We start from the raw sequence: 12770 nt of genomic DNA, 5'->3' as shown, positions 1-12770 counted from the left end.
CAAAACCGGCGGATCTCGGGTAGGGGGTCCCGAAGTGTGCGTCTAGGCGGATGGTAACAGGAGACAGGGGACACGATGTTTTACCCAGGTTCGGGCCCTCTTGATGGAGGTAAAACCCTATGTTCTGCTTGACTGATATTGATATTGTGGATGTTTACAAGAGTGGATCTACCACGAGATCAAGGAGGCTAAACCCTAGAAGCTAGCCTATGGTATGATTGTAATGGTTGTTGTTGTGTCCTACGGACTAGAGCCATCCGGTTTATATAGACACCGGAGAGGGCTAGGGTTACATAGAGTCGGTTACAATGGTAGGAGATCTACGTATCCGTATCGCCAAGCTTGCCTTCCACGCCAAGGAAAGTCCCATCTGGACACGGGATGAAGTCTTCAATCTTGTATCTTCATAGTCTTGGAGTCCGGTCGATGATGATAGTCCGGCCGATGATAGTTCGGCTGATGATGGTAGTCCGGCTATCCGGACACCCCTAATCCAGGACTCCCTTAACACCCATGCAAAGGGTTCAACTCTTAGAGATTACACACACATATAGAGAGAGGAGTAGAGCTAGCCTTGCACTTCTTCCTCCTCTAGCCGAACAGCGCAAGGAGCAAGCTTGTAGCGACTTGTCGATCTAGTGATCATGTGGAGACCCCGCAGAGTAGGATTAGGGGTGTTATCTCCTAGGAGAGCCCCGAACCTAGGTAAGATGCATCGGCGTGCATGTTTACGCCTTACCTCGTTACCAGGCACCGGCGATGTCTTACTAGCTCCCACTATGATCAGCCATCCTTTGGCATATGTCGCACCAACCACCCGACACCTTCCAAGGAACAATAGGCCTTGACGGCGGCTCTGTATCATAAAACGTGATGATCCGTCTCTCTGGATTTTTCTCCCCGAACGTGAATATATGGAGTTGGAGTTGAGGTCGGTGGAGGTCGAGGGGCTCACAAGGACAGAGAGCGCGCCCTAGGGGGGTGGCCGCGCCCTCCACTCTTGTGGCCAGGGTGTGGCCCCCTTCGGTTGATTATTTCGCCAATATTTTTTATTTATTCCAAAACTGATCTCTGTGAAGTTTTAGGTCATTCTGAGAACTTATATTTCTGTACAGAAATAACACCATGACAATTCTGCTGAAAACAACATTAGTCCGGGTTAGTTCCATTCAAATCATGCAAATTGGAGTCCAAAACAAGGGAAAAAGAGTTTGGAAAAGTAGATATGATGGAGACGTATCAAATCCCCCAAGCTTAACCCATTGCTTGTCCTCAAGCAATTCAGTTCATAAACTGAAAGTGATAAAGAAAAACTTTTATAAACTCTGTTTGATCTTGTTGTTGCAAATATGTAAAGCCAGTATTCAAGTTTTCAGCAAAGATTATGAACTAACCATATTCACAATAACAGTTAGGTCTCAGGTTCACTCATATCAATGGCATAATCAACAAGCAAGTAATAATAATAAATCCCGGATGACAACACTTTCTCAAAACAATCATGATATGATATAACAAGATGGTATCTCGCTAGCCCTTTCTGAGACCGCAAAACATAAATGCAGAGCACCCCTGAAGATCAAGGACTGACTAAACATTGTAATTCATGGCAAAAGAGATCCAGTCACAGTCATACTCAATATGAATTAATAACAACACATACAAATGATAGTGGTGCTCTCTAGCTGGTTCTTTTTGTAAGAGGATGATGACTCAACATAAAAGTAAATAGATAGGCCCTTCGCAGAGGGAAGCAGGGATTTGCAGAGGCGCCAGAGCTCGGGTTTTTGAAACAGAGATAAATAATATTTTGAGTAGCATGCTTTCATTGTCAACATAACAACCAAGAGATCTCGGTATCTTCCATGCTACATACATCATAGGTGGTTCCCAAACAAAACGGTAAAGTTTATACCCCCCCCCCCACCACCAATAAGCACATTCCACGGCTGGCCCGAAACAACGGGTAGCGTCCAACTAACAACAATCCTGGGGGAGTTTTGTTTGCAATTATTTTGATTTGATTTGAGCATGGGACAGGGCATCTGTGATAGCCTGGTTTTTGCCCCCTCTTCTTTGCCTGATTTTCAGTTGGTTTAAATTTGGGTTTGGAGTTTTTTTTTGAATGCTTTCATTTGGACTTAACAACTTGGGTACCCCTTGACTTTCACCCAAGTGCTCCATCTCCTTCTCTAACCATCACTCCATCTCTGGTTCATCTCAAAATATCATTTGGAATATTTTTCTTTAATAAAAAATATATTCATTTGCCCCTCCTAAACCCTAGCTAGCTCAATGTGCTCCAAAGCAACCCCAATTTTCCTTGCCCATAAAATCCTGAGAAAAATCCCAATTATTCTTTGAACCCTGGGGCACCTTTCTGAGCAAAAATATTTCATCACTTTTTGGAATATTTAGGCTACAGAAAATATTTTCATTTCTGGACAGAAACGGTAGTTTCTACAGCAACTACCATTTTACTTGCTCCGTTGTAGCTGGTTTTTCTTGTGCATCTTCACCTTAGTAAACTTCAAAGTTACTGTCCAGAAACTTACCTGGAGTGTAAATTCATTTCTACTGCACCTGGAACCCAACCCAAGCGTGGTAACACTCAAAACTACCACGGATAACATGCCAGACATGATGTTTGTGCTTAGGTCGACCTGAGGTCATAGTTCACGCGGTGACCGTGTTCGTCCAGGCGTGCTGGCAAGCAAAACATGCGCTCTGAGTGCCGCGGAGGTCTCTGTTGCGCGTGTGCTCGCTGCCCCGCCTGCCCGAGCATGCCAAACCGCACCACCATCACCGTCTCTACTCACTTAACTCCGCCCTGGCACTCGCCGATGCCGGAGCTCGCTGCAGCGAGCACGGGCACAGTCCGGCCAATGCCATAGTGAACGGTGCACTGTGCTCGTCATCTTCTTCTCGCCCCTGTGCTCGTCCCCATTCGCCAACAGTCCCCGCGTGAGCTACGTCTTCTTCCCCGTCTCTCACCGACGTCGTTCGTCGTCGGGCGCCGCGGACAGGTGTCCAACGACGGAGCCCGAACCCCCCCCTCGCCGCTCGCCTATAAATACGGCCACCCCCAGCCTCCTTAAGCACCCTCATCCAGTCCCACACACTCCACAAGCTCGTAGAAATCCGTAGCCCGGCCGGGCAGGCCGCGGGCCGCCGTCCCTGAGCTCGAGCTCGCCGGTGATCCCCTCGGGTCGTCCCCGCAGCTCCAGCCCCTCCCAGGCTAGGGCAACCCTTCCAGGGCCTCCGCGACTCTTCGGTGGTGCCATTCCGCCCGGTTGGAGCCCCTGGAGTCACCCCTAGTGGTCGTCGTCTTCATCTCTGGCGACCGCTGCTCTCTGCCTCCGCTGGAGAGGCTGTTTTCGGCGCCGTCTGACCACCCCTAGCCACTCTATGGGTACGGGCAAGTGCGCCTCCATCTCCTCTCTCGATCCCTCCCTCTCGTTTTGGCCCAAGAGACCTCGCCGTCAGTGTGCGCTCCGGCAAAGCATCTCCGCTCCCTGTTTCCCCTTCCCCCTCGACCTCACCTAACTAGCGGGGCTCGCTAGTTAGCCACTCTATATGCGCACGAAGCGGTACGAGTGTGCTGCCCCAGGCTTTTACGCCTTTGATGTCACCCCCCAGTCTGTTTATTTTTAATTCAAATTTCATTTGAATCTAGAGAACTTCAAACGGCCAAAGCTTTTTAACCATAAGTCCAAATGATTTGATTCTTTTTGCATTGTGTTCTTTGTCCAAAAATCTAGCAGCTCACCAAAGATGGGATTTTCCCCTGATGTCTAGATTTTCTGGTGAGTTTAATAAGGTTTCTTGATGATTTCTTTTTGAGTTTTTAATTATTTTCAGAAGGTGAGGCTTGTCTTGAGGATCACCAGGAGGATTGTGAACCTCATCTGCACTAAGGCAAGCTACAGCAACATTTTCATAGTGCCACTACAAAATTTGTGATTTTCTACTTGAACAAATGATTATCCATGCATTTAAATTATTAATATGTTACTTATATTCTGTTAGGTGCTTGTTAAAGTGAATATGCTTGATTTACAGAAAGTTTGAGGTGAACTTAGTTGGTAAATTAGCAAGGATTTAGTTTTTGGGTAATGAAAGAATAATATGGCTATGGATATGAATAATTAGTGGAATTACTTTCTTGCATGAGTAAAAATGATAAATTTGCTAGAAAAGATTCTGGTTGAAGTGAGGCTTGATCTTAACCAGAGAAGTATCATGAGTTGTTGATGCTCAGTGTGAGCATAGTTGACTTAGTCATTTCTGTTGATATGTGATGCATTTGTTGGTGATGCATGTCCTGGCATTATGCCGCCGGTTATTTTCACTTTAAGTTGAACCTGATAATAACTCAACTTGAATATGTTGTTGACCGGGTCATGGTGTCGCTGTATCGAGTATTTCCCAGTGCAACCACATTTGCAAGTATGGGACGGCCTCTATTCTTTTCATTGTCATGCCTCTGGTCGGTGCCTCCATCTAGGGAAGGTTATGGGCATGTTGTACCCTGGCCCGGTAAGCAGGCATAACCTTGTGTGCCCGTTGTTAAGTTTTTGGTGCCGGGTCCCGTGTGGGATCGTTTGGCCACAACGGTGGTTGTTTTGTCTTTGGTAGACATGGGGCCACCCAGGACTAGCCTGATGGGGAGTGAGTTGGAGTGGCCGGGAGAGTGTCATGGCAATGGAGGGGTTTCGTCGGAATGCCATTGGTCCACCCGAATGGGAGTGCGAGGCCATGGGTTCCGTGGTGTGGGCCCAGTGCGCTACTTCTGCAGAGTGTATTAATCTATCGATAGCCGAGTCCATGGTTAAGGACATGCTCGAAAGTAGGTCACACCATGGGTCAACATTTAATGAATTTTGCACACTAATTATTAAGTTTGCATTGTGTTGGTGGCGGGAAGGCCATCGTGTTGATTTGGACTAGATGTTGGTCGTGATTGTGATCGTCGTAAGGATCACGGGCCAAATATTCGTCGTGGTTGTGATCGCCGTAAGGATCACGGTTTGAGGCCAATTATTGGTCGTGGTTGTGATCGCCGGAAGGATCACGAGATGTCTCTGGGTTGGCACGTTTGTGATCCAGCAACGATCACGTTTGGTAAGCCAGTCTGAGGGACGACTATCACAAGAGCATGGTCAAAACATGTTGGATTTATTGTTGCATTGTTATAAATTGGTTAATTTTCATGATATTGTTTGTTATTATGTTTATGCTTGTTGTGAGCTTGCAAGTACATTCAATATACTGACCTGGCGTGTCATGCCAGATTTTAGGAAAGTCTCGTTGGAAAGGAGTGATGTCCGAGTCTAGAATCGTGTCCACATCGGTGTCCCTGTGCTATGGAGTTCCGCAATGACGTTATTCCGCTGTCATGTAGTTGTCATGATCGAGGCCCCTTTATGTTCACTAAATAATGTACATATTTTTTTGCCGCACCGTGTGTGTCGCTTGGCCTCGCCAATTGTTGTAATATAAGCTCTGATCCGCTAGCAATCAATAAAGCGGTTGTTTTCTATACCAAGATGCTGTGTGTTGCCAGAAGACAAGGTCTCTGGGCTGGCAATGCATGGTAAACCGGTTGCTCTGAGACGGGGTGCCACAACTCTTGGTATCAGAGCCGTGCTGACTGTAGGCCATGCTAGACTACGGCGAGTTAACTGGATGCTAGATACAAGTTGTAGTTGAGTGTCGGTAGCATTTGTAGCTGGTTGTTGCATTGCATGCACATATTTTATTTTTATGCTAACCTACTAATGGTTGTGAGTGTAGATGGCTCCGGTGCCGTATCCGTGCCAGTTGCAGCTGATGCCGTACACGTCGCCACATCTCCTTCGTAATGTGTGGCTTCAGTTGTACCCCCTCGGTGATGACCCAACCTATCGTGTGTACCAGGAGCGCCTAGCTGACTCAGTGTATGAGTATCATGTAGTGGTTACTTTGCGCACCAGTTCCGGTTCCATCACTTACACTCGTACCTCTCAGAGCGGTTACGCTTCTACCGCTTCTCAGGTTGTCTAGTTTGCTGCATTCGAGGTCCTTGTTAAGCTTCGCTACAATGAGGTCCGGATGGATAACCACCCAGGTTTCTTCTACTATCCTTCTCTGCACGATAATGGCCGTGTCTGTTTCCCTATCATTGTTCCGGAGTCTGATAGTGTTGCTAGCCGCCTTTCTCGTTATATCACTGCTAGCTATCTTATGATCCATGAGCTGGCTCGAGAGCTGACTAGCGCCCGTACTGCTTTAGCCTCTACTAGATCTGTCGCTGCTCCATCATTTGTGGGATTTACTCCCTATATTCTAGCAAGTTCTAGTTCCCTTGTTTCATCGGTTACTCCTCCAATTAGCTCGGGCACCATGACCGTGAGTCCACTTAGTGCTCCTCCTGAGTGGGTTTCACTTCTCGCCCCTCCCGTAGCCCCGATGCTTCACCCTCCACCTGCCCCGGAGGGAGAGCCCTTCAGGCAGCGTCGTCATGTCACCTTTAACCTGGAGGTCTCAGTTAACCATGTCAGTTTAGGATCTGAGTCCACTTCAGGAGAGGACCCCACAGCACCAGCAGAGAAGTAGAGCTTCCGAGTATCCGTAGTCTTCAGGATGGTGTATGGATGTAGTAGTATGAGTCATGATGTTTTGTTTCATGTATGAGAGTAGTTGAATCTGGCATGTTGTTATCTTTCATGTATGAGTCTATGTATAATTATGTTGGAAATCTATTTCATTTGCCGTGTTTTCTTCGTCTTTTCAGTTTTTCTCAGGCTTTTGTTGCTGGCTTTCCCCCAATTTTTTTGAATGCTTCTCATCTCGGTTGTGTTGCCTTGGGAAAAATCACAATAGGATGATGCGGGGAGGCTGTAGTAGCAACGTTCACGAGGGTTCTCCTGTTCGTCGTTCCGCGCGACAAGCAGGACACCCACCCGAGCCGTATGTTCCACCACCGCCTCCACCACCAAATCCGCCCTCAACCGAGCAAATTTTGTGTATGTTTGAGGAAAGACGGAATAATGATCTGATTGAAATATTAAGAAGTGTTCAAGCTGTGGTTGGACAGAATGGGAATCAGCCCGGTCATCACTCCAAGCTGTCAGATTTTCAAAGGACCAAGCCTCCTAGTTTCAGTCAGGCTATTGATCCCTTGGATGCAGATCATTAGTTGAGAAATATGGAGAAGAAGCTTGAGATTGCTCGTTGTCGGTGTCAAAACCGGCGGATCTTGGGTAGGGGTCCCGAACTGTGTGTCTAGGCGGATGGTAACAGGAGACAAGGGACACGATGTTTTTACCCAGGTTCGGGCCCCCTCGATGGAGGTAAAACCCTACTCCTACTTGATTAATATTGATGATATGGGTAGTACAAGAGTAGATCTACCACGAGATCGGAGTGGCTAAACCCTAGAATCTAGCCTATGGTATGATTGTTGTTCGTCCTACGGACTAAAACTCTCCGGTTTATATAGACACCGGAGAGGGCTAGGGTTACACAGAGTCGGTTACAATGGGAGGAGATCTTCATATCGTATCGCCAAGCTTGCCTTCCACGCCAAGGAAAGTCCCATCCGGACACGGGACGGAGTCTTCAATCTTGTATCTTCATAGTCCGGGAGTCCAGACAAAGGTCTTAGTCCGGCCATCCGGACACCCCCTAATCCAGGACTCCCTTAGTAGCCCTTGAACCAGGCTTCAATGACAACGAGTCCGGCGCGCAAGTTGTCTTCGGTATTGCAAGTCGGGTTCCTCCTTTGAATATTTCATAGAAGATGTTGAACACCAGGGTAGTGTCCGGCTCTGAAAAATAAGTTCCACGTTCTACCGTAGAGAGAATAACATTTGTATCAATTGGATCTGCTGACATGTGCCACGGCATGACATCATGCCACGACCCGGCTTTTATTCATTTTATTGTTCCGGCTCGGCACTTTTAGCGAGGCGGTTTCCTTGGCATGTCCTGTCAAAGTAGAGATCGTGTCCCCTTATTCCGGGATTCTCATCAATACGGGTGTGGGTAACCCAACCGTGACTCAGGTATGACTCCCTAATTGAAAGCGAGTCTCAAACGGTTACGGGGAGGGCTCTTCGTATTCGCCTCCTTTATAAAGGAACCAAGGCCCGGCCACCTTGTTCTTAAACCAATCAAATCCGCCCCTCGCTTCGAGTTCCAACACCCAAAGCTCTAGTTTTAGGCGCTTCGGACCTTCGAAGATGTCCGGCTCCGACCCTCAAGGCCGGTGGATGCCTTCCTCCATCACGGAAGAAGATGTGCGAAAGTTAAGAGATGCCAGGTATCTAACCGGCGAAATCTCGCATAGACTGCCTACTCAAGGGCAAGCTATTCCCGCCCCCCAGCCTGGTGAAAGCGTGGTGTTCGCATCGCATTTCCTTCGGGGACTAGGCTTCCGGATCGATCCCTTTGTGAGGGGGCTTATGTTTTACTACGGACTGGAGTTCCACGACCTAGCTCCGGAGTCCATCCTCCAGATCTCATCATTCATTGTCATGTGCGAGGCTTTCCTCCATATCACCCCTCACTTCGGATTGTGGCTAAAAACCTTCAAAGTGGAACCAAAAGTGATCGAGGGGCAGCACGCTGAGTGCGGAGGAGCTATAATAAGCAAGATGGACGACGCTCCATGGCCCGAAGGCTCTTTTCAAGAGGAGCTCGGCTTATGGCAACGAGACTGGTTTTACATCACAGCCCCTAGGGGCATCACATGGGTGGCACCGCCTACTTTTCGCTCGGGTCCCCCACCACGGCTGGCATCATGGGTTAATGAAGGACTTATCTGGGGGCCGCCAAAAGACGTGCCCTTGCTGTAGGGCCGTATTCGAGATCTCCTAGAAAGAGATATCAATCTGGCCGTGGTGGCGCAAGTCATGGTGATTCGCCGCACACTGCCCTGCAAACGTCGACCTCTCCGCCTGTGGGAGTTCAATCCTGAGGGACCACGGGTCCTACAACACTTCATGGGAATGACACCCATGGAGATGTACAAATTGTTCTTCGGATGACAAGCAAGGTGTCCGGATTTGTCCGAGGATGCTGGTCTGAGCTGCAACCGCCCAGATGCTAAAGTAAGTGGCCCCGTATTTGCACATACCATCCATATATTTATCAAATCTACCCTTTAGCAGAGTTGCCCTTTGAACAGGAGTGGATAGAGAAGGCTAAGCTTATCAGGTGTCCAGCCCCCCTGCCCGAGACCATGCCGAATCCCATGCTGACCAGGATGCTGGAGGTCGCGCCGTTGGCAGAAGGCGAAGGGGGGAACCAAGGAGCTACCGCCTCCACGAAGGAGGCCGTCAGGAAGGGAAGAATCGAAAATTCTCCCGACCAGGGAAAGAAAAGGACTGCCTCTGAAGACCCGGAGGTGATAACCTCAAAACGGGGAAAGAAATCTTCGTCAGATGGTTCGGCACCGGAGAACACTTCAGCCGAACTGCCCCCTAAAGGGGACCCGCTCTCCCCCATGCGTAAGTGAAGGGAGGGGTTCCATAATGAATCACATTCATGTTTTATTCCTGAGGAAAATAACCGAAACATTATCTTGCAGTTCGGATCTCAACCCTTCTCAGCAGAGCCCATCTTCAGGGGATCTTCGTCCAGAGATGATAGAGAGCGAAACGCCTCCCCTTGTTCCACCGTCTTACGAGGATGGAGACCCTGAGGTATCATCCCGGAGGGCTTTTTCAAGTCCGGACCCTGAGAAAGGTCATCAGACTAGTCCGGCACCCTCTTGCGTGCCGGCGGAGGGGCTGAAGGATCTGCTTAGTGGGGCGCCCATCTTAGAAGAACACCATATGTTGATGGATACGGTGATTGGAAGGATTTCGTTCGCGGAAAGCAGATTGTACGAGGCTGCCAGGAGTTTACTAGCAGGCTTTGAGGTATGTAAAAAGGTGTATCTTTTGGCAGAGCCGCATATTAAATGTGCCCTGTATGAGTAGTAGCCCCTGAGACTCTGTGTGTCGTCACGAGTGACGGCGCACAGAGGATCGTAACCCCAGGTATAATGTGCCGCCTATTCCATGAAGGTGGAGAGGCGTTCGGTGGCTAGCCGGACTGATGAATCGGCCGAACTGAAGCGGCAACTTGACGTAGCAGATGCAGACATCGTGCTTGTACATAAGCGGCTAGATGAGGCTCAAGGTATGTTCAAAAGACACCCAGCAATAGGGGCTTGATGCTCGGGCCTTATATATGTTTTATGTAGATGGTGTTGCTGCCGTGGAGAACCTTCGGGCGGAACTTGCCCGAGCAAAGGAGCAAACAAGGAAGAGTGATGCGGCTGCCGTTAAAGCGGCTAAAGAGCTAAAAGCCGAACAGGCTGCTCACTGCCAGAGCAAGAAGGAAATGGCCGAGATGGCCATAAAATTGAGGGATGCTACCGACCGCTGTAGATTGCTTGAACAAGAAGATAGGGCGGCTCAGAAGGATCTTGAAAAGATCACTGCCGAAGCCAAGGATACTCGCTCTGCCATGAGAGCGATGAAGGAGGAGCTGCGTCAGGCCGGAGATATCACGGCTGGAAAGCCTTATATGCTGCGAATGAAGTTCGGAGACCCCAAGTATGCTCCATTAGACTGCCAGTGGAGTTCGGACAACACTTATCTGGATTTGGCCGCAAGTGCGGCGGACGCGACCGAACACTTCCGCAGCCGAGGTGACCATGAATTGGAAGAGCTTTTTTGGTCGCAGTACCACAATCTAGAACGCACACTGTCAGTTTCCGACCGTTTAGCCGCCTGGGTGGAGCTGAACAGATTATCCGGACTCGCCATGAAGTATGTCGCGAGTCGTCTGTGGCCGGAGAAGCCGGAGCCGAAGAGTTATTTTGGCTTGGTGCAGCAATTTCTTGGTTCGATGCCGCATGCTGATGCAATGAAGAGGTCGGCATGCATAGAGGGCGCATAGATGGCTCTTGCCCATGTCAAGACATACTGGGCAGATATGAATGCCAATATTGTTGCGTCCCAAGATTCGGACGAAAGCCGAGTACCTGCCAAGCACTATTTTGAGGAAGTTCTTCCTGGCGCTCGTATAATAGAGTCGCAGTGCTCGAAGGATGTTGTGTTTGAATAGCTTATACTATTTGTAAGACGAATTGTGTTTTTATGAAAAAATCTTTTTTATACTTGTGCTTGCAAGAATCATGATGCCTCCTGTGCGGCCGTTTAATGTATATATTTGTATATAACCTGAAAGATGGCAGTCGTTGGCTTCAGCCCCCACGCATAGAATGCGGGGGTGTTCGCAAAAAGGCGTCTGTTCACACTTAATCCAGCGTCTTGGTCCTATAAAGGAGGTGGTGGCGCGGAGAACTAGGCAATCGGACTATAATGCTTTATCACTTTCACTTAGCCATAGGAGTTTGACAGTGGGACTACTGAATAGCCCCTAGGGGCACCGCGCTCGCCCGAATTTGGGGCGCGAGTGTGCCTGACCGAGAAGCGGCCCTTTGTTAATGCGGGGGAATCCTAAAGATTCCGAAAGTCATCGAGTAGTTGACCAGTCTCTCGCTATATCATGACAGTCAGCTTTCAGCTTTCTCTACTGAGGTGCTCACTCGGCCGAACTGGGGCACAATCGCAGTAGTTCTCCTGGTGCCGTGTTAGCCGATATAACGGAACATAAGGCAGCAAAACACAGGAGCCGGGCAAACCCAACATTTGACCAAAGACATTATTCGGAGCTGATGCATATAGGGCCAAACTCGCGACGCCGAACACTCCCTAAGGTGTTCGGTCTTTATGAAGACGGGCCGAAATAGAGCCCTTGGTAAAAAAGCCCCTAGTGTCCAGGTATGTGCAAAAAATTCTGACGTGGCCACATGCCAAGACGCCAGCCTCCTCCTCAGCTATAGAGAAACCCAGGGGATGTTATCAACAAGAGACAGTAAAAAAGGTTTACATAGGGTCTTAATCTGAAAAGAATCCTTGGAACGGGTCCCTGCTGCACGTCTGCGCCTATATCTCCGTCGTGCCGTATCCTGGACGGGCGTAGCACGATGCTCGTCTATGAAAGAGAGGAACTTAGTAAAAAATAAGCGTGTGAGAAATCTATATCGAAATAAACAAAATATAGTTGGAGCAAGAGTTGGGCCGTATTGTCTCTGGGCGTGAGCACACGGAGCCCCTTGCACGAGGGTATGCGGTAATTTAGGCATATTGACACTGGACTCATCGAGGCATGTCCGGGATAGTAGGGATGGATTTGTGGGCGGCTGTCTAGGCAACCGCACCCTTGCCCGTACTTTGGGGGTCAATTTATGTTCCCTTGTAATGAGATGATGCCCTTTGGACCGGGCATTTTAAGTGTAAGGCATGCATAGTGCGGTATTGCGTTAAAGCAGGCGAAAGCTTCACGTCCCAGTAGCGCTTGATAGCGACTTACGAATGGGGCGATGTGGAATGTTAGCTTTTCGCTTCGGAAGTTGTCGGTTGATCCGAACGTGACTTCTAACGTAAGGGAACCCATACTTGGGGTATCCGAACCTGGCATTACTCCTTGAAAGGAAGTGTTGCCGAGGTGGATTGCGACTGGGTTTAACCCAAGTTTGCGGACTGTGTCCTGATATAACAGGTTCAAGTCGCTGCCGCCGTCCATAAGGGTGTTTGTAAATTGGAGTCTGTTAATGATTGGATTTAAGACCAAGGCAGTCCAGCCTGCGTCCTGGTCTCCTCTAGAGTAATCCAGATGATCAAAGGTGATTGGTTGTAACAACCAGTGGGGTTGCTCCTCCGGGACTG

Source organism: Triticum aestivum, chromosome 6B (genome assembly GCF_018294505.1).
Source record: "Triticum aestivum cultivar Chinese Spring chromosome 6B, IWGSC CS RefSeq v2.1, whole genome shotgun sequence".
Lineage (NCBI taxonomy): Eukaryota > Viridiplantae > Streptophyta > Magnoliopsida > Poales > Poaceae > Triticum > Triticum aestivum.
This window is presented reverse-complemented; position numbering follows the sequence as displayed.